We start from the raw sequence: 20,494 nt of genomic DNA, 5'->3' as shown, positions 1-20,494 counted from the left end.
AACAATCGCAACTGGCAAATAACTTTAGATATTTTCAATTTCATATTTGTAATCGTGATCATAATTATCACAATGGGAAGAATTTCATACAATGTTGCATAATAAATTTTAATGATCATAAGGAATGAACTACGCATGGAAAATAGGTAGGTAACTGGTACTACTAAAACAATTAGGATGTACAGGTGTGCAGGGCTGAAACATGCAAAACAAATGTCTTCTAAATGTTTTGATACCAAACGCTAACTGACAAATTTAGTTCGTGGTGGGAAATATAAATCTTTCATTTAAGCTAAAAGACACCGGCGCCGCATAGTAGCTAAATAACAAATTATCTCTCTTCCTCTGAATGACTAATTTATCAGTTCCAAATTAGATATCCGGCAGTCCCTTGGGATGAAATGGACATGGAGGGGTCACAGAGGCTACCATATATTTGCCACAAACAGCTATGGTGTCAATTTCTATCAAACAGGTGAAACGCCAAACATTGACACAATTCTGGCTAAGTTGGAATCATATGCAGAAAGAAACAATCCCACCTTGGACAAATATGAGTCCATAAAGCAAAGACTAGAACCATCATTACTGTGACTGTTCTATTGAACAACCTGATCAAGGCTGATGACGATTGTGCTCCTGGTTATGTATTTCTTCCCCCACTTTCTAAAACAAACGGAGGATTTTCTTGTTATATATGAACTCATGCTCCTCCTCAATGTGTTCTGGCATCGAATCTAGAATTAGGAAATAAACATTTTAAAACGTTTGGCAGAAAATTGTAAAGAAATAAATTGAAATGATAATGCGAAACATTGAAACGTGAAACATTCTTGAGAAGCATTGTGCCTTGCTTTATCTGTACAATGTCCATAGCAAATCTCGAGCTCTTTATTTGATGTAGAGAATCAGTCAAATCCTTGTGATTTTAAAAAAAATTATGAAGTGCCAGACACTAGAATTTATAATCGTTCGCAAATTTAAGCCCATTGTATTATAAGGACAGTGGCTGCATATTAAAAAAAAATCTGAGGTTTCGAAAGCAGAGGGTACTAGCGATTGTTTCCGGGATGGGGGAATGTTTCAATGGCATTCCCCAGAGATAGCTGTTCGAATTTAATAAAACATTCGGGGCAGCAATGTTATCACTCAGTCTCCACAATTTAGAAAGGATGCCAACATCTTAGAGAGGGAGATTTACTCGAATGGTATCAGTGACGCAAAACTGCATTTAGGTCGAAGGACAGGGTTAATGGATATTGTTATAAAGGTGTTAGGATCTTAAGACTATAAGAAGGAGGAGCAGAAGTAGGCCATTCGGCCCATCGATTCTGCTCCGCCATTCAGTGAGATCATGGCTGATATGATAATCTTCAACTCCACTTTCCTGCTTTTTCCCCATAACCCTTGATTCCATTACTGATTAAAAACCTGCATATCTCAGCCTTGAATATACTTAACGGCCCAGCCCCTACAGCCCTCTGTGGTGAAGAATCCCACAGATTGACTACCCTCTCAGAGAAGAAATTCCTCCTAATCTCTTTCTTAAATGGGCGACCCCACACTCTGGTCCTAGACTCTCCCACAAGGGGAAGCAACCTCTCAGCATCTACCCTGTCAAGCGCCCTAAGAACCTTATATGTTTAATAAGGTCGCCTCTCATTTTTCTAAACTCTAATGAGTACAAGCCCAATCTACTCAACCTGTCCTCATAAGAAAATCTCCCCATCCCCGGGATCAACCTAGTGGACCTTCTCTGGGCTGCCTCGAAAACCAGTACATTTTTCCTTAGATAAGGGGACCAAAACTTTTTACAATATTCTAGGTGTGGCCTAACTAGTAAGGACATAACATAACTAAGAATATAAAAACGTAACAAGTAGGAGCAAACTTAAGTCATACAACCTTTCGAGCATGATCTACCATCTAGTAAGAACCTGTCTGAGAACCCTGGAACCAAGCATGTTGACCATCCATTCCACCTCTTCTTTGAGTCATGTTTCAATAACAGCTATGATGGATTATTTCCATGTACCTACATGTGCCTGCAGTTCATCTGCCTGATTCACTTGGCTCCTTTCACTTAAGGATATACCACAAATAACTCAACAATTGCTTTATTGTCTACGTTATAGCCTATGCGTTTTCTGACTTCCATATTCACTTGCTAAATTTCTCCCTTACATTTCCAACTTTGCTTCTCTTCTTCTGAATCTATGCTCTTCATATGTCCAAGAACACTATCAAACCTCTCCACGACGGGATTGACCTTAGCTCTTTTCAGGTGCAAACGATGTAGCATATTTTGGCTCCTTTTCCATCAGAATTGGTCCTAATCCCTCAAGAATCAAATCCCTCCCTCCTGCACCATCTCTCCAGCCACGCATTTGCCTGGGTATACACCTGCTTCTTGATCACTTGTGCGTGGTACTGACAATAATACACATTACTATCACTGAGATCTTATTGTTTAACTGTTTTCCTATCTCCCTAAAATCTGCAGGAACTCACCCCTCTTCCTGCCAAATCATAGGCATTGATATGGCCACAACATTTGGTCACTCACTCTCCCCCTTAGAATGCTTTTCAGGCGCACAGTTCCAACTTTGACATTGTCAGACAGAGACCATCCTGGAATCACATCTGCAGTTAGAAACGTGCCTGTTCGTTCCACTAACTATTTAATCCCTTATGACCAACGCTTTCCTGATCTCAATCATCCTTTTTAAAAATTAATTTACCGCATGTCAGCGTCTCTGGCTAGGCCAGCATATATTGCCCATGCCAAATTGCCATGAGAAGCTGGTGGTGCGTTGCCTTCTTGAACCATTGCAGTCCATGTGGTGCAGGCACACTCACAATATTGTTAGAGAAGGAGTTCCAGGATTTTGACCCACTGACAATGGAGGAACAGCGATATACTTCCAAGTCAGGATAGTGAGTGGCTTGGAGGGAACTTCCAGTGATGGTATTCCCATGTATCTGCTGCCCCTGCCCTTCCAAATGGCAATGGTCGTGGGTTTGGAAGGTGCTGTCGAAGGAGGAGCCTTGGTGAGCTTCTGCAGTGTACTGAGTGTCCGTGCTGGGGGAAGTGAATGTTTGAGGATGTGGTGCCAATCAAGCGGGCTGCTTTTTTATGGATTGAGTCAAGCTTCTTGAGTATTATTGGAGCTGCACTCATTGAGGCTACTGGAGAGTATTCCATCACACTCCTGACATGTGCCTTGTAGATAATGGACAGGCTTTGGGGAGTCAGGAGGTGAGTTGCTCACCTCGGGATTCCTAGCCTCTGACCTGGTCTTGTACCAATCGTGTTTCTGTGGCTCCTCCAGTTCAGTTTTTGATCAATGCCAACTCCAAGGATATTGATAGTGTATGATTCGGCGATGGTAATGCCATTGAATGTCAAGAGTCGATGGTTACATTTTGTCTTGTTGGAGATGCCTGGAACTTGCGTGGTGTGAATGTTACTTGTCATTTGTCAGCCCAAACCTGGATGTTGTCCAAGTGTTGCTGCATTTGGACACGGGCTGCTTCAGTATCTGACAAGTCGCAGATAGTGCTGAAAATTGTGCAATCATTGGCGAACATCCCCACTTCTGACCTTAGGAGAGAAGGAAAGTCATTGATGAAGCAGCTGGAGAAGGTTGGGCCTAGGACACTACACTAAGGAACTCCTACAGTGATGCATTGGAACAGAAGTGATTGACCTCCAACAGCCACAACCATCTTCCTTTCTGCTCGGTTAAACACCGTCTAGTGGAGAGTTTGCCCCTGAATCCAACTGACTCCAGTTTTGCTAGCAATCCTTGATGCTAACCTCAGTCAAATGCTGCCTTGATGTCAAGGGCAGTCACTCTCACCACACCTATTGTGTTCAGTTCTTTTCTCCATGTTTGAACCAAGGCTGTAATGAGCTCAGAAACTGAGTGACCCTGGCAAAACCCAAACTGAGCGTCAGTGAACAGGTAATTGTTAAGCAAGTGCCACTTGAGAGGACTGTTGATGACCCTTTCCATTACGTTATTGATGATGGAGAAGGCTGATGGTCGGCAATTGGCCAGGTTGGACTTTCCTGCGTTTTGTATACAGGACATACCTTGGCATTTCCGGGTAGTTGCCAGTGTTGTAGTTGTACTGGAACAGCTTGGCTAGGGGAGTCTAAAGTTTTTGAACATAAGCCTTCAGTACTATTGCCGGAGTATTGTTAGGGCACATAGGCTTTACACTCTCCAGTACCTTCAGCCGTTTCTTGATGTCACTTGGAGTCAATAGAATTGGCTGAAGACTGGCATCTGTGATGCTGGGGACCTCTGGAGGAGGCAAAAGGTTGTTTGAATGCTTCAGCCTTATCTTTTGCACTGATACTCTGGGCTCCCCCAACATTGAGGATGTGGTTATTTGTGGAGCCTTAAGTGTCCACCAACATTCACGAATGGATGTGGCAGGACGTCAGAGCTTAGATCTGATACATTTATTGCGGCATCGCTTAGTTCTGTCTATCACTTACTGTTTATGCTGTTTGGCGTGCAAGTAGTCCTGCATTGTAGCTTCATCAGGTTCACACCTCATTTGTAGGTATGCCTGGTGCTGCTCCGGGCATGCCCTCGTGCACTCCTCGTTGAGCACGGGTTGACCCCCTGGCTTGTTGGTAATGGTATAGTGGGGATAGGCCAGGCCATGAGGTTAGAGATTGTGTTTGAGTACAATTCTATTGCTGCTGTTGATCCACAGTGTCTCATGGATGTCCAGTCTTGAGACGCTAGACCTGTTCGAAATCTATCCCATTTAGCACGGTGGTAGTGCCATACAACACAATGGAGGGCATCCTCAATGTGAAGACGGCATTTCGTCTCCACAAGGACTGTCCGGCGATCGCTGCTACCGATGCCGTCATGGTCAGCTGCAGGCAGGTTGGGGAGGCAGAGGTCAAGTATGTTTTTCCCTCTCGTTGGTTCCCTCATCACCTGCCGCAGACCCAGTCTAGCAGCTATGTACTTTGGGATTCGGCAAGCTCGGTCAGTAGTGGTGCTACCAAGCCTGGGGACTTGTCCATCACCCAGAGTACATGTTGCGCCCTTGCAACCCTCAGTGCTTTCTCAAAGTGATGTTCAACATAGAGGCGTGCTGATTCATCACCTGGGTGGCCGGGGGTGGCGGGGAGAGGGGGAGGGGGGTGGAGGGGGGAGCGGGGGCTGTGCGGTGCTGGTGTGTGTGGGGAGGGTGGGGGGTGTGGGTGGGGGGCGGAGGTGCGGGCGGGTGTTGTGTGGTGCAGTGCGGGGGAGGGGATGATATGTGGTGACCAGCAGGAGGTTTCCTTTCCCATGTTTGTTCTGATGCTAGAGTCTTCATTTGGGCCATACAGCTGAGATACGATCACACTGTGCGCGTGACTCTGGCTTTACACCTCAGCCCTTAATTGTATCCAGGTTTGAATGCTGGTTAGAGAATGAAATGCCTTCAGTGGACTCCTGCACGACGTGCCTGTTTGCCCTTGTCTGCATGGAAGTCACCTGCTCCTTCTCTACCTGCACGCTCTTAAACTTTGGAGTGGCATCCTTTTTAAACATGCTATCGACAGGAATTTTGTTTTTATTTATTTTCCGAAGGGATGTGGGCATCGATGGCTAGACTAGCAGTTATTTTCCATCTCTAATTGCCCTTGAGAAGATGGTGCTGAGCTGTCTTCTCAGACTTACAAATGCACAGCAGTGACACTAACCGCTCGGCAAGTTCTGCTTGAACTTGAAGCAAACAACACCTCCTGCACATGTAGTTGTTTAGGACACGAGCAGAATCATGGTGCTCTCTGATCACAGACGATGCGCATTCGACTGGACCAAGGGTTCCCTGCCAAACCTCTATTTAGTGTAAAGTGTATTGGAACTTACTAAAAATAAAAATAAAGCTTAATATTATCACCTAGCTTAAATTACAAGTAAGTTAACTTAAATGTTTAACTTTAACTTACTACCATCGCCCCTACTTGTGATGAGAGGTTCTCATTTACTCTACACCCACTTTATGAAATTCCCTCGGTGTTTGTTTCTATGGAACATTGATTATGCTGTTGCCGTTAAATCTCAGGTTTATCAGTTGGTGCTCTGCGGTCTGCCATTTCTGCTGCCGCTGACCTGCTTAATATATTGATAATTATGTTTTATTTTAAGCAGGTACCATTGCTTATACAGCATCATATTTTCAAATCTATTTTCCAACTTACCTCAGCCAACTCGCAGCTGATAGATCCATAATTCTCTTTGTTTAAATTTAAGCCCGTCGTTTTGGACTTCACCATCAAGCTTTCAAAAACAATATGTCATTCTCTCTCACATTATTATCATTCTTCCCAAAGAATCCACTACCAGAAGATCACTGATTATACATGTCTCATCACACAATGCTAGACCCACAAATAGCCTCCTGCCCAGTTGCTTGTTTGGTATATTGTTCTAAATCATGAAGGGTTTTGATAATAATAAATAAACAGAAACCCTTTCTTCTATGGTAGCAGTTTGCGGTAACCAAAGAACACAGATTGTACTTGATTGGTCGAATAATCAAAGGCGACAGTGGGAAATTGATGATAACTGGAATGCACTGACTAAAAAACTGCTCGATGTCTATTCAATAATAACTATCAAAACGGAATTGGATAAGGCCTTGATGGGGAATTTTGTAGAGCGAAGGAAAAGAGTTATTGGGTAGCTCTTTCTATGACCCTGAGCAGAAATAATGGACCAAATATCTCCCTTTGTCTTCTATCTTTCTATAATATAATGTTTTGTTATTTTAAACAGGCTTTAATATACACTTTGGAAATGAGCATCGAAGGGATAATATTTCAATCTATTGAATATATACAAAATTATGGAATATCACATTTTAAGCAAGCGTGTAGGGTATTGCATTAATGGAAATACATTACTGAGTTGTGAAGTTATGTAGCGAATTAAGCTAATGGCAAGAAATGTGAAATAGAGCTTCTAGCAAAACTGGATGCATACTGAGAGAGGCCGGCCAAGTAAACGTGATAATTTGCTGCATTGCATTACTTAGGTGATACTTGCAGCTGTAGTGCGCTGTTCTGGCGGATGTATGGATATTGATTCCAATGGTGGAGGAAGACTGCAAGCAAAAGCACCCAGGAGGGTGTCGTGTTCCTTTTGTGGTTGCAGCTGCACACTTGTAAGTGAAGGCTGAGGATGCCATCACAGTCCTGCACACGTTTATAATGGGTATTTGAGATGAATAATAAACACTTGGTTCTTCTAAGCCTAGTACAAAGTCATGTACTCTGAAGAAGGGTCGTACAGACTGGAAATGTTAACTCTGTTTCTCTCTCCACAGATGCTGCCAGGCCTGCTTAGTTTTTCCAGAATTTTCTGTCTTTACTTCTAGTCATGTAATTCACTCACGTGATGTTGGGAAATCATACAATCGTTGAATTATATAATGGTTATAACGTAAAGGTAGACCATTTGGCGTGTCATGTCCGTGCAGGCTGTCTGCAAGTGGAACTCACCAGCCCCACATGCATTTTTTTTTATCTACAGGGAATTGTCCAATTCTCTTTTGAAAGCCACGATTAAACCTGCCTCCACCATACTGTCAGGTAGTGCTTTCAAGATCCTCACAACTCGCTGCATAAATAAGTTTTTCATAATTTCGTCATTGCTATCCCGGCTGATTCTCAATGATATGACCATTTCAAGAACCAAGTGTTTATTATTCATCTCAAATACCCATTATCAGTTTTGCCATTGCAATCACCACGTTGCTATTATGTGTGGTCAATAGGGCCATCCCAGGAAATTAACTGAATTAAACTTGAAATGGTCATATCATTGAGAATCAGCCGGGATAGCAATGACGAAATTATGAAAAACTTATTTATGCAGCGAGTTGTGAGGATCTTGAACGCACTACCTGACAGTATGGTGGAGGCAGGTTTAATCGTGGCTTTCAAAAGAGAATTGGACAATTCCCTGTAGATAAAAAAAAATATAAATGTAAAAGAAGGAGAAGTGGGGCTGGTGCGTTCCACTTGCAGACAGACTGCACGGACATGACACGACAAATGGTCTACTTTTACGTTTTAACCATTATATAATTCAACGATTGTATGATTTCCCAACATCACGTGAGTGAATTACATGACTAGAAGTAAAGACAGAAAATTCTGGAAAAACTAAGCAGGCCTGGCAGCATCTGTGGAGAGAGAAACAGAGTTAACATTTCCAGTCTGTACGACCCTTCTTCAGAATACATGACTGAAGCTGGTATCATGAATTTTGGGGTGAGGGCGAGCAGTGGTCGAAAAAGAGGTAAATTTTAATTATCCATAAAGCCCAAATCAAATTACCAGTGTATTTCTGTATCGTGTGCGTCTTCACTGTTTTCTCCCTAAGTTGCATATTTGCCCGCCACCACTGCAGCACAAAATTGAAAGCCGATAGAGATTTGCTTTGCTCCATTGTTAGTAGAATTGCGTAGTTCTATATGTAACGTGCTTATTTTGATTTTTAGCTTGTAGGTCGCACTCCACTGGAAATTGAGGATGTTAATCTTTCGTGATGCTATATGCCGGGCGTGTTACTGGTACGACCTTCTAAATCCAACAATGATTCATGTTGGGCCATAACATTGCAGATTTTGGTCGTATACAGTTCACGTACCTATGATGACCCACAGTGCCTTAAGAATGCCTTCCTCAATTATGTTGAACAGGAAAGCGTAAAGATCCATCAGTTGAAGGGAGGAGACAAGTGATAGCCAGAGGTGATTTACTTAGGCTTACTTAACGTGAGAATCTGGCGTCAAGTTAAAGTTCACATGTTACAAACAGCTGAATTATGTCATCTCTGCTAGATCTATTTTAACAATCGGACAAGATGTAGCTACCTTTGGTAATAAATATGTCTCTAATGGCGGCAGTCAGGCATAAGATTGTGAAATAAAAACAAAAATCTAAAAGCTACTGCGGATGCTGGAAATCCAAAACAAAAACAGAATTACCTGGAAAAACTCAGCAGGTCTGGCAGCATCGGTGGAGAAGAAAAGAGTTGACGTTTCGAAACCTGGTAATTCTGCATTTTTTTATAAGATTGTGAATGCTACTATGGACTGGTTGTTGCTTCACTTGTCTTTGGGCAGGTCCCCCAAATGTTAGGATAATGTTGCGCCCACTTTTTCAGACCAGCGGTGGAGAAGAAAAGAGTTGACGTTTCGAAACCTGGTAATTCTGTTTTTGTTATAAGATTGTGAATGCTACTATGGACTGGTTGTTGCTTCACTTGTCTTTGGGCAGGTCCCCCAAATGTTAGGATAATGTTGCGCCCACTTTTTCAGACCAGCTAACAGAGACTATCTATCTAACAGATACCTGAGTCACCTAACTTTTCCACTTTGTGCACACACAAAGTATGTTTCTGTTATATCAGAGCACAATCAGAGCTAGGTCAAAATTCTGGAACTTCCTCCATAACAGCACTGTGGGCGTATCTACACCACGTGGACTGCAGAGGTTCAAGAAGGCAACTCACCGTCACCTTCTCAATGGCACCTTATCAAGGAGTAACCAGCCGCCGCTGGGATATCTTACAGAAGGACCTCTAAATACGTTCTAAGACCCTGCACTTTCATGAAAGTAACGATGCAGGTGACAGCAGCACAGGTCTTTTCTTCAGATTGGACATACGAATATATGAACATACAAATTAGGAGCAGGAGTAGCCCATTCAGCCCATCGAACCTCCTCTGTCATTCAATAAGACCATAGCAGATCTGATTCTGGCCTCAGCTCCACATTACGGCTACACCCAATAACTTCATTGTCAGTCAGGGGTCTATCGACCTCTGCCTTAGAAAATATTCATTGGCCCTTGCCCCACCGCTCTCTGGGCATGAGAGTTCCAAAAATTCACAACCCTCTGAGGGAGAAAAATCCTCTCATTTCTGTCTTGAATGGGGATCCATTATTTTTAAACGGTGTCCCTAGCTGTAGTCTCTCCCACACGGGGAAACATCCTTTAAGCATCCATCCTGCCAAACCCCCTCAGGATCTTACATGTTTTAATAAGATCACCTCTCAATCTTATAAGCTCCAGTGGATACAGGCCCAGCCTGTCCAACCTTTCCTCATAAGATTGCACCCACCATCCCGCGTCCCATCCCACCCCCCAGCGGTCCACACCCCTCCCCCCCCCCACCCCGCCATCCCAGGATCCCAGGTAACAGGCGAGTAAACATTTTCTGAGCTGCTTCTAAAGCATTTCTACCCTTTTTTTAAATAAGGAAACCAAAACTGTACAAAGTACTCGAGATGAGGTCTCCCCAACTCCCTGTAAAACTGTAGCAAAACATCCTTGCTTTTATATTCCATTCCCTTCGCAATAAACAACTTCCCATTTGCCATCCTAATCACTTGCTGTATCTGCATATTAACTTTCGCAGATTCATGTACCAGCATACCCAGATCCCCCCCGTACCTTAAAGTTCTGCAACCTCTCTTCATTTAAATAATATTCTGCTGTTTTATTCTTCCTGCCGAAGTGAACAAGTTCACATTTCCTCACATTTTGCCCCATCTGCCAAAAATTTCCCACTCACTCTAAGTTCAGCACATCCACAGGCTGGTCTCTATCGAAATTGTTTATTGCTCCCTCAAAGAACTCCAATAAGTTAGTCAAACAGGATTTCCCTTTCACAAAAGCATGTTGACTCTGCCTGATTGCGTTCAGATTTTTTAAGTGTCCTGCTCTAACCTGTTAATAATAGATTCCAGCAATTCCCCGATGAAAAATGTAAAGCTAACTGGCATGTAGTTTCCCGCTTTCTGTCCCTTTCCTTTCTTGAATGGAGGAGTCCCATTTACTATTTTAGAATCTGAGGGTACCTTTTCTGAATGTATTAAATGCTGTAAAATTAAAACCAATGCATCTATTCGTCATTTCAGTCAGGTATATGCGACATGTGCAACATCACACAAAGTAGTCCAAGGGCCTGCATTCATGAGGTTACGGATGCGAATTTCTACAGGGCTTCTGGTTTCATTGACTTTTACAACTCCCCACTGCAGGATAGGGCCATGTCTGTTGCAATTTACAGGATCGCTGGCTTCACTGAAATGTTTGGCGCCGGTTGACGAAATGTTGCATTAATTAACGTGAAGTGTTCAATTCATTGAATATCACGACCGTCTGTGGTACCAAACTCTGGATCCTGAGTGTGATTACAGATCAGCATGGGAGTGCACTTCAATATTTCGTCCCCCAGCATGCAGGCTTAAATCACTCCATGAGTATATTACCGCAAAGATCTGGATGACAATTAGCCGCGAAGCTTTACAAGGCTAAAAATGTGGTTTATGACACCTTTCTGCATTACCAATAATGAAGTAATAGAAACATACAAGCATTCACAAGCGTGCTTACGTCAAGTGGTGAAAAGTACAATCAGTGTGCTGAAGCTTGGGAACTAAGTATCCAAGGATACTTGCCTTTTAGATCAGATAGCCTAAATGGGGATGGAGGGGTCGCTCAGATAGGAAAAGATATATTGAAGCCTTTAGAGGTAAAGTATCTTAGGTCAGAAAATGGGAAAGTAGAATCAGTTTGGATGGTATGAAGAAACATAAAATGGTAAAAATAAATCATTGCTGGAAGATCTTTATACGCCCCCTAATAGTAGATGTAGTGTAGGGCAGAGTATAAATATGGAAACTATAGGCGCACGCATGAAAGGTAATACAGTAAAAATGGGGAATTTTAATCTTCGTATAAACTAGGAAAACCAATTTGCCATAAAATGCGAAGGAGTTCATGGCGTGTTTGGAACATAGCTTTCGAGATCAGTATATCGGGAAAAACAACTATGGAACAGACGATTTTCGACCTAGTATTTTGCAATGATAAGATTTTAATTAATTACCTTGTAGCACAATTGCTTCTAAATAAAAATGACAGTAATATGATAACATTTTATATTCAGTTTGAAAGAGCTCTGGAATCAGCAGCACCCCTAACCAAGTAGTCCCAGTTTAGCTACAACACTGGCATCTACCCAACAATGTGGAAAATTGACCGGGTATATTTTGCCACAAAAAAGGATGACAAATCGAATCTGGCCAAATCCCACCCATCAACCTACTTTCAATCATCAGCAAGGTGATGGAAGACGTCATTGGCAGTGCTGTCCCTGAAGCACAGCTTAGGTTTCACCAATATTCTCAACTATACATATTGCCGAAATGAAGTGAGAATACAGAATAAATAACATTATTGATAGCTATGGGCCCTGACAATATTCTGGCAATGGTGCTGAAGACATATGCTCCAGAAATTGTCGTGCCACTAGCCAAGCTGCTCAGTACAGCTACAACATTGGCATGTACCGGCAATGTGCAAAATTGCCCAGGTATGTCCTGTACACAAAAAAACAGGACAAATCCAACCCAACCAATTATCACCCCATCAGTCTACTCTCGATCATTAGTAAAGTGATGAAAGGGGCCTCGACAGTGCTATCAAGGGGCACTTGGTAAGCAATAACCTGTTCACTGATGCTCAGTTTGAGCTACACCAGGATTACACAGCTGCTGGTCTCATTACAGCCTTGGTTAAAAATGGACAAAAGAGCTGAACTCGGTGGGTGAGTTGAGAGTGATATCAAGGCAACGTTTGACTAAGTATGGTATCACGGAGCCTAGCAAAACTGGAGCCAATGTTGAAAAGGAACATGAGAGGAGTCAGGAGTAGAAAAGGAGTGCAAGAGGAGCCGGGAGTTGAAAAGGAGGGCGAGAGACTTCTGAAGTTGAAGAGGAGCGGAAGAGAAGCTGAGAGTTGAAGAAGAGCGTGAGAAGGGTAAGTATGTACTATTTTTATCGCTTATAGTTTTTAATGTCTTATTTTGTGGTTCATCGCTCGTATGGGCTATATTCTGTAACAACGAGGAGAAGGGAAGAAGGGCCCTAGAGTAATTGATATTATTTGTTATTAAGCATCTTCCAAAAGATTTAATTTAATTTGAAAGGGCAAGTCATGGCAGGAGAGCTCAAAGCCGTGATGTGCTCCTCCTGCTCCATGTGGGAAGCCAGCAACATTTCCAATGCCCGGGGCCAGCATGTGTGTGTGTTTCCAGCTGCAGCTCCTGGAAGCCCAGGTTTCAGAGCTGGAGCGGCGGCTGGGGACAATGTGGAGCATCTGCAATGTGGAGAGTATTCTGGATAGCATGTATGGAGAGGTGGTCACACCGCAGGCTAAGAGCCCAAAGGCAGGAAGGGAATGGGTGACCACCAGGCAGAGCAAAAGGGCTAGGCAGGCAGTGCAGGAATCTCCTGTGGCTATCCCTCTGTAAAACTGATATGCCACTTTGATGCTGTTGAGGAGAATGGTCTTTCAGCGGAAAGCAGCAACAGGCAAATTCACTGCACCACGGTTGGCTCTGCTGCACAGTGGAGGTGTAAAAGTTTGGGAATGCAACAGTTATAGGGGATTCAATAAATTAGGGAATTGATAGGCGTTTCTGTGGCCGCAAATGAGACTCCAGGATGATATGTTGCCTGCCTAGTGCTAGGGTCTAGGATTTCTCAGAGTGGCAACAGGACATTCTGAAGGGGGAGGATGAACAGCCAGTGGTAGTGGTACACAATGGTACAAACGACATAGGTAAAACAAAAAAGGATGAGGTCCTAAAAGCAGAATATCGGGAGTTAGGGAGTAAGTTGAAAGGTAGGACCTCAAAGGTAATGATCTCAGGGTTACTACCAATTTCACGTGCTAGTCAGTGTAGAAACAGCAGGATATATCGGATGAATACATGGCTGAAGGGATGATGTGAGAGGGAGTGTTTCAGATTCCTGGGACATTGGGACCAGTTCTGGGGGAGGTGGGACAAGGACAAACTGGACGGGCTACACATGGGCAGGACCGGAACTGATGTCCTAGGAGGAATATTTGTGAGAGTGGTTGGGGAGGGTTTAAACTAAAATGGCAGGGGGATGGGAACCTATACAAAGAGTCAGAGGAAGGGGAATCAAGGAAAAGAACAAAAGACAGAAAGAGGAATAAGGAAAGTGATAGGCAGGGAAATCAAGAGCAAGAATCAATCAGGGCCTCATTGAAAAATAGTGGGAATGGGACAAGCAATGTTAAAAAGACAAGCCATAACGCTTTGTGCCTTAATGCGAAGAGCATTCGCAATAACGTGGATGAATTAACCATGCAGATACACGTAAACAGGTATGACATAGTCGGGATTACGGAGACATGACTGCAGGGTGACCAGGGATGGGAACTGAACATCCAGGGGTATTCCGTATTTAGGAAGGTGAGACAAAAAGGAAAAGGCGGTGGAGTTGCATTGCTGGTTAAATAGGAAATTAACACAATAGTGAGGAAAGATATAAGCTCTGACGATGTGGAAGCTGTATGGGTAGAGCTGAGAAACACTAAGGGGCAAAGAAAGTTAGTGGAGGTTGGATATAGACCCCCGAACTGTAATGGTGATGTTGGAAATGGCATTGAACAGGAAATTAGAGACGCATGTAATAAATGAACATCTGTAATTATGGGTGACTATAATCTGCATACAGGTTGGGCAAATCAAATTAATAACAATACCATAGAGGAGGAATTCTTGGAGTGTATACGGGATGGTTTTCTGGACCAATATGTTGAGGAACTAACTCGAGAACAGGTCATCCTAGATTGGGTATTGTGTAATGAGAAGTGAATAATTGGCAATCTAGCCGTGCGAGGCACCTTGGGGATGAGCGAGCATAATATGATAGAATTCTTCATCGAGATGGAAAGTGACTTAGCTGATCCTGAGTCTAGGGTCCTGAATCTTATTAAAGGAAACTACGATGGTATGAGGCGTGAGTTGGCTATGATGGCATGGTAAATGTAACTCAAAGGGATGATGGTGGATAGGCAATGGCAAACATTCAAAGAGCGCATGGGTGAACTGCAACAATTGTTTATTCCTGTCTGGCGCAAAAGTAAAACAGGGAAGTTGGCCAAACCATGCCTTACAAGGGAAATTAGAGATAGTATTAGATTCAAGGAAGAGGCATACAAATTGGTCAGAAAAAAACAACAGAGCTGAGGGTTGGGAGCAGTTTAGAATTCAGCAAAGGAGGACCAAGTGATTGATTAAGAAGGGGAAAATAGGGTGCGAGAGTAAGCTTGCGAGGGATATAAAAACTGACTGGAAGAGAAGTTCTGATGAAGTCATATGGACTCGAACCGTTAACTGTCTTCCTCTCTGCAGATGCTGTCAGACATGCTGAGTTTTTCCAGCTATTTTTGTTTTTGTTTGGGATAAAAACTGACTGTCCTGTTCCCACCATTTTTCAATGAGGCCCTGTTTGATTCCTGCCCTTGATTTCTCTGCCTCTCACTTTTCTTATTCCTTTTTCTGTCTTTTGTTCTTGTCCTTGATTCCCCTTCCTCTATAGGTATGTGAAGAGAAACAGATTGGTGAAGACAAATGTAGGTCCCTAACAGTCAGAAACAGGGGAATTTATAATGGGGAACAAAGAAATGGCTGACCAACTAAATCCACCCTGCTCTATTGCCCACATGTCTGTCCTTGGCTTGCTGCATTGTTCCAGTGAAGCTCAACGCCAACTGAAGGAACAGCACCTCACCTTCCGCCTAGGCACTTTACAGCCTTCCGGATTGAATATTGAGTTCAACAACTTTAGATCTTGAACTCCCTCCTCCATCCCCACCCCCTTTCCGTTTCTTCTCCCTCCCTTTTGTTTTTTCCAATAATTTATAAGGATTTTTATTTTCCCACCTATTTCCATTATTTTTAACTCTATACCTTTTATGCCCTTTTAGTCTTATTTCACCCCACCCCCACTAGAGCTAGCTGTACCTTGCTCGTCCTGCTATCCATTCTTAATTAGCACATTCTTTTAGATAATATCACCACCTTCAACACCTCTTTGCTCTTTTATCTCTGATATCTTTTGGTTATCTGCTCCTATCACTGCTTGCTTGTCCCTACAACCACTCCCCCCAACTTCTCCCCCCACTCTCCCACCTTAAATCAGCTTATATTTCACCCCTCTCCTATTTTTACTTAATTCTGTTGAAGGGTCATGAGGACTCGAAACTTCAACTTTCTTCTTCTCCGCCGATGCTGCCAGACCGGCTGAGTTTTTCCAGGTATTTCTGTTTTTGTTTTAAATACATACTTTGCTTCTGTCTTCATAAAGGAGGACACACATAACATACCAGCGATGTTGGGGAACAAAGGGTTTAGTGAGAGGGAGGAACTGAAAGAAATCAGTATTAGTAGGGAAATGGTGTTGGGGAATGCGGCGGGATTGAAGGCCGATAAATCCCCAGGGCCTGATAATGTACATCCCAGAGTACTTAAGAAAGTGGCCCTAGAAATAGTGGAATCATTGTTGGTCATCTTGTTAGATTCTATAGACTCTGGAACAGTTTCTACAGATTGGAGGGTAGCTAATGTAACCCCACGATTGAAAGAGCGAGGTAGAGAGAAAACAGGGAATTATAGACCAGTCAGCCTGACGTCGGTAGTGGGGAAAATTCTAGAGTCCATCATAAAAGATTTAATAGCTGAGCACTTGGAAAACAGTGGCAGAATCGGACAGAGTCAGCATAAATTTACGAAAGGGAAATTATGCTTGACAAATCTACTTGAATTTTTCGAGGATGTAACTAATAGAATTGATGAGGGTAGGGGGATGGTGGGGGGGGGGGGGGGGGGTGCAGTGGATGTGGTTTATTTGGACTTTGAGAAGACTTTCGATGAAGTCCCACATAGGAGATTAGCGTGTAAAATTAAAACGCATGAGATTGGGGTATTATCTTGAGGTGGATAGAAAATTGGTTGGCAGACAGGAAAAAAAGAGGATGAATAACCGGGTATTTTTCCGAATGGCAGGCAGTGACTAGTGGGGCACTGCAGGGATCGGTGCTGGGACATCAGCTATTCACAATATATATTAATGATTTAGATGAGGGAACTAATTGTAATAACTCCAAATTTACAGATGACACAAAGCTGGGTGGGAGAGTGAGCTGTGAGGAGGATGCAGAGATGCTTCAATGCGATTTGGACAAGCTGAGTTAGCGGGCAAATGCAGTATAATGTAGATAAATGTGAGGTTATCCACTTTGGTAGCAAAAACTGGAAGGCAGGTTATTATCTGAATGGTTATAAATTGAGGGAGGGGAATGTGCAACGAGACCTGGGTGTCCTGCAGGTGCAGCAGGTGGGAAAGAAGGCAGATGGTATGTTTGCCGTCATAACGAGAGGATTCGAGTACAGGAGCAGGAGTGTCTTGCTGCAATTGTACAGGGCCTTGGTGAGACCACACCTTGACTATTGTGTGCAATTTTGGCCTCCTTATCTGAGGAAGGATGTTCTTGCTATAGAGGGAGTGCAGCGAAAGTTTACCAGACTGATTCCTGGGATGGTGGGACTGAAATCTGAGGAGAGATTGAGTCGGTTAGGATTATATTCACTGGAGCTCAGAAGAATGAGGGGGACCTCATAGAAACCTATAAAATTCTAACAGGATTAGACAGGGTAGATGCAGGAAGGGTGTTTCCGATGGTGGGGGAACCCAGAATCAGGGATCATAGTCTGAGGATACGGGGTAGGCCAATTAGGACTGAGATGAGAAGTTTCTTCACCCAGAGAGTGGTGAGCCTGTGGAATTCGCTGCCACAGAAAGTAGTTGAGGACAAAACATTGGACATTTTCAAGAAGGAGTCAGATATAGCTCTTGGGGCAAAAGGGATGAAAGGATATGGGGAGAAAGTGGGAGCAGGCTATTGAGTTGGCTAATCAGCCATGACATTAATGAATGGCGGAGCAGGTTCGAAGGGCCGAATGGCCTACTCATGTTCCTATTTTCTATGTATGTTTCTATGTAAACCAGAAAAAAAATGAAAATTATTGTACCTTCATGACACAAGGGCCACAGAAGTGATAGGCAGCGACCATCTCCAACAGGAGAAAATTTAACCATTGCCCCATGACACCCAATAGAGCTACAATCACTGACTCCCGCACTATTAACATCATTGGGGCGGGGGCGGGGGCAACATTAGTCAGAAATGAACTGGATCAGCCATATAAACGCTGTGGGTACAAGACCAGATTAGAGGCTAGGAATCCTGAAGCAAATAGCTCATGTCCTGACTCCCGAAACCTTGTCCACCACCTACAAGGCACAAGTCAGCGGTGTGATGGAATAATCTCCACTTGCCTGGATGAGTGCAGCTCCAATAACACTCAAGAACCTTGACACCACCCAAGACAAAACAGCCCGCTTGATTGTCATCCCAGCTGCATTCATTCCCTCCACCACGAATAAACAGTGGTAGAACTGTGTGCCATCTACGCAATGCATTGCAGGAATTCACATAGGCTACTTATACAGCAGCTTCCAAACCAACGACAGCTACCAGCTGGAAGGACAAGGGCAGAACCTTGGATATTCCCCTCCACCCTGACTTGGAAATATACGGCCATTCCTTCACTGTTGCTGGGTGAAAGTCCTGGAACATCCCCCTTAACAGCGCTTTGGGTGTACCTACACCATATAGACTGCAGCAGTTCAAGAAGGCAGCTCAAAACTACGTTCTTGCTGCTTCTGATGTTTGGCACGCAAGTGGTCCTGTGTTGCAGCTTCAACACCTTTTAATGCAGGAAAGGATGGCTTCATGGACACCATTGCTGAGACAAGCGTTATATTCCTGATTTATTAACCGGATTCATATTCTGGCAGGTGCACTAGTGGGATTTAAGCTCATGTGCACAAGAGCATTAGCTTGTGGTTGGCTTCAGCGACAACACCACTACGCCACCGTCTCCCCACGGCTGTATACCTATATGTAACACAGGAAATAACTTTCCATTATTCTACTCAATAGTTAAAAACCAGTAAAGATTATATTTTCATGCTAGTGCAGTCTTTCTGCATTTCCGTATCCACATTGTAATTTATGCGCCATTTCTTGATTATCGGATGGGAATAAATCACACGAATGAACTTGATGGACTGAAACGCACCCCGATAAAAGTTCACGCAGCTGATCTTTGAGATGGATTAACCCAGTACAAGTTAAAGAAGGAACATAGTAAAGGTGCATAGAGTATTATTTAGGAGGATTTTTAAAAATGCACAGTATTTTTCATGTGCATTACTAAACTCAACTGGTATAATAATTTTCGGTGCGTCATAGTACAAAATATGTTTTTAAAATTAATAACTTACAGAACTAATATTCAGCTCGAAAGTTTAATTATATTCACTGTTGACAATGCTGCGAGAGATCGTTATATTTACTCTCAACGGAGTTTGAATTATTACCGCCGGGCGATTAATTCTCAGCTCATAGATTTCTCGCTGTTTTAAGTAAAAGCAACATATCGGTGCTATCTCATTTCATTGATTTCATGCCGATAACAATGTTTTTCTCAACTGAAAGTCAAGTAATCAGCTTCTTTTCAGACTTTACGTAGATTTGTTAAACTAGATTGATTCTTCCGCGTAAATTAGGCATTACTTAAAGGTATTTAAAACAACGATTTTGCTAAATGCAACCTCCTTTGCCAAATTCCCTACATGAATATATTGTATTTGAAGATGGGCATTTCAGGGTCAGTGACATTTACTTTTCTTGCAATTTCAATAACATACTATCTATCTTTTTAATGTTATCTCCTGTAAAACAGCGATGAAACATTTGAGTGTCAGACTGTTTTACCGATACATTTGCGCTAACGTGGACACTAAGACAATGACTACGAATAACAGCAAGAATGTCTTCTGATTGATGCGTTACAGACGCCATAGATATGAGGAAAATTTAAAGATTTTACTCGAAGATAAATAGACATGAAACCGTTTCTGGATGCCACATTCACAGAAACAAATCCAATTTACTTACTTTGACCTCAAAATTGCTCAGTTGTACAAAAAGCGTACGGTCCATGAACCAACAAAAGTTTACTTTTTGTACTTTTTACTTTTTTACATTTTGTGATATTTACATTACGGATATAATTTTTACGCATGCTTACATAATTACAAAAGCCGCATCCTAATAACCATAGACAAGGTAGTCGAGTGGCTAGGTTACTTGATCAACACTCCAGCTGTAAGCAGCTTTAACTCCAACATGAAAACTAATAATTTACTTCAAGATGTTTGGTAATTCTGGGCCATCATCACAAAAGCCGAAATTGTTTACTGAATATAAATTAGGAGCACAAGCAGGTCACTCGGCCCTTCGAATCTGCTCCGCCATTCAACAAGATCATGGCTGACCTGATTGTACCCTCAACTCCACATTCCCACCTGTCCGCGATAGCCTTGAACACGCGGCTTGTCAAGAATCTATCTAACTCTGCCTTAAAAATGTTCAAAAAATCGGCTGCCATCGCCTTATGAGAAAGACAGCTCCAAAGACTCACTACCTTCTGAGAAAAAAATAAT

The sequence above is a fragment of the Cetorhinus maximus genome, chromosome 10 (assembly GCF_964194155.1).
Source record: "Cetorhinus maximus chromosome 10, sCetMax3.hap1.1, whole genome shotgun sequence".
Lineage (NCBI taxonomy): Eukaryota > Metazoa > Chordata > Chondrichthyes > Lamniformes > Cetorhinidae > Cetorhinus > Cetorhinus maximus.
The sequence above is the reverse complement of the archived record's forward strand: the minus strand, read 5'-3'. Positions refer to the sequence as shown.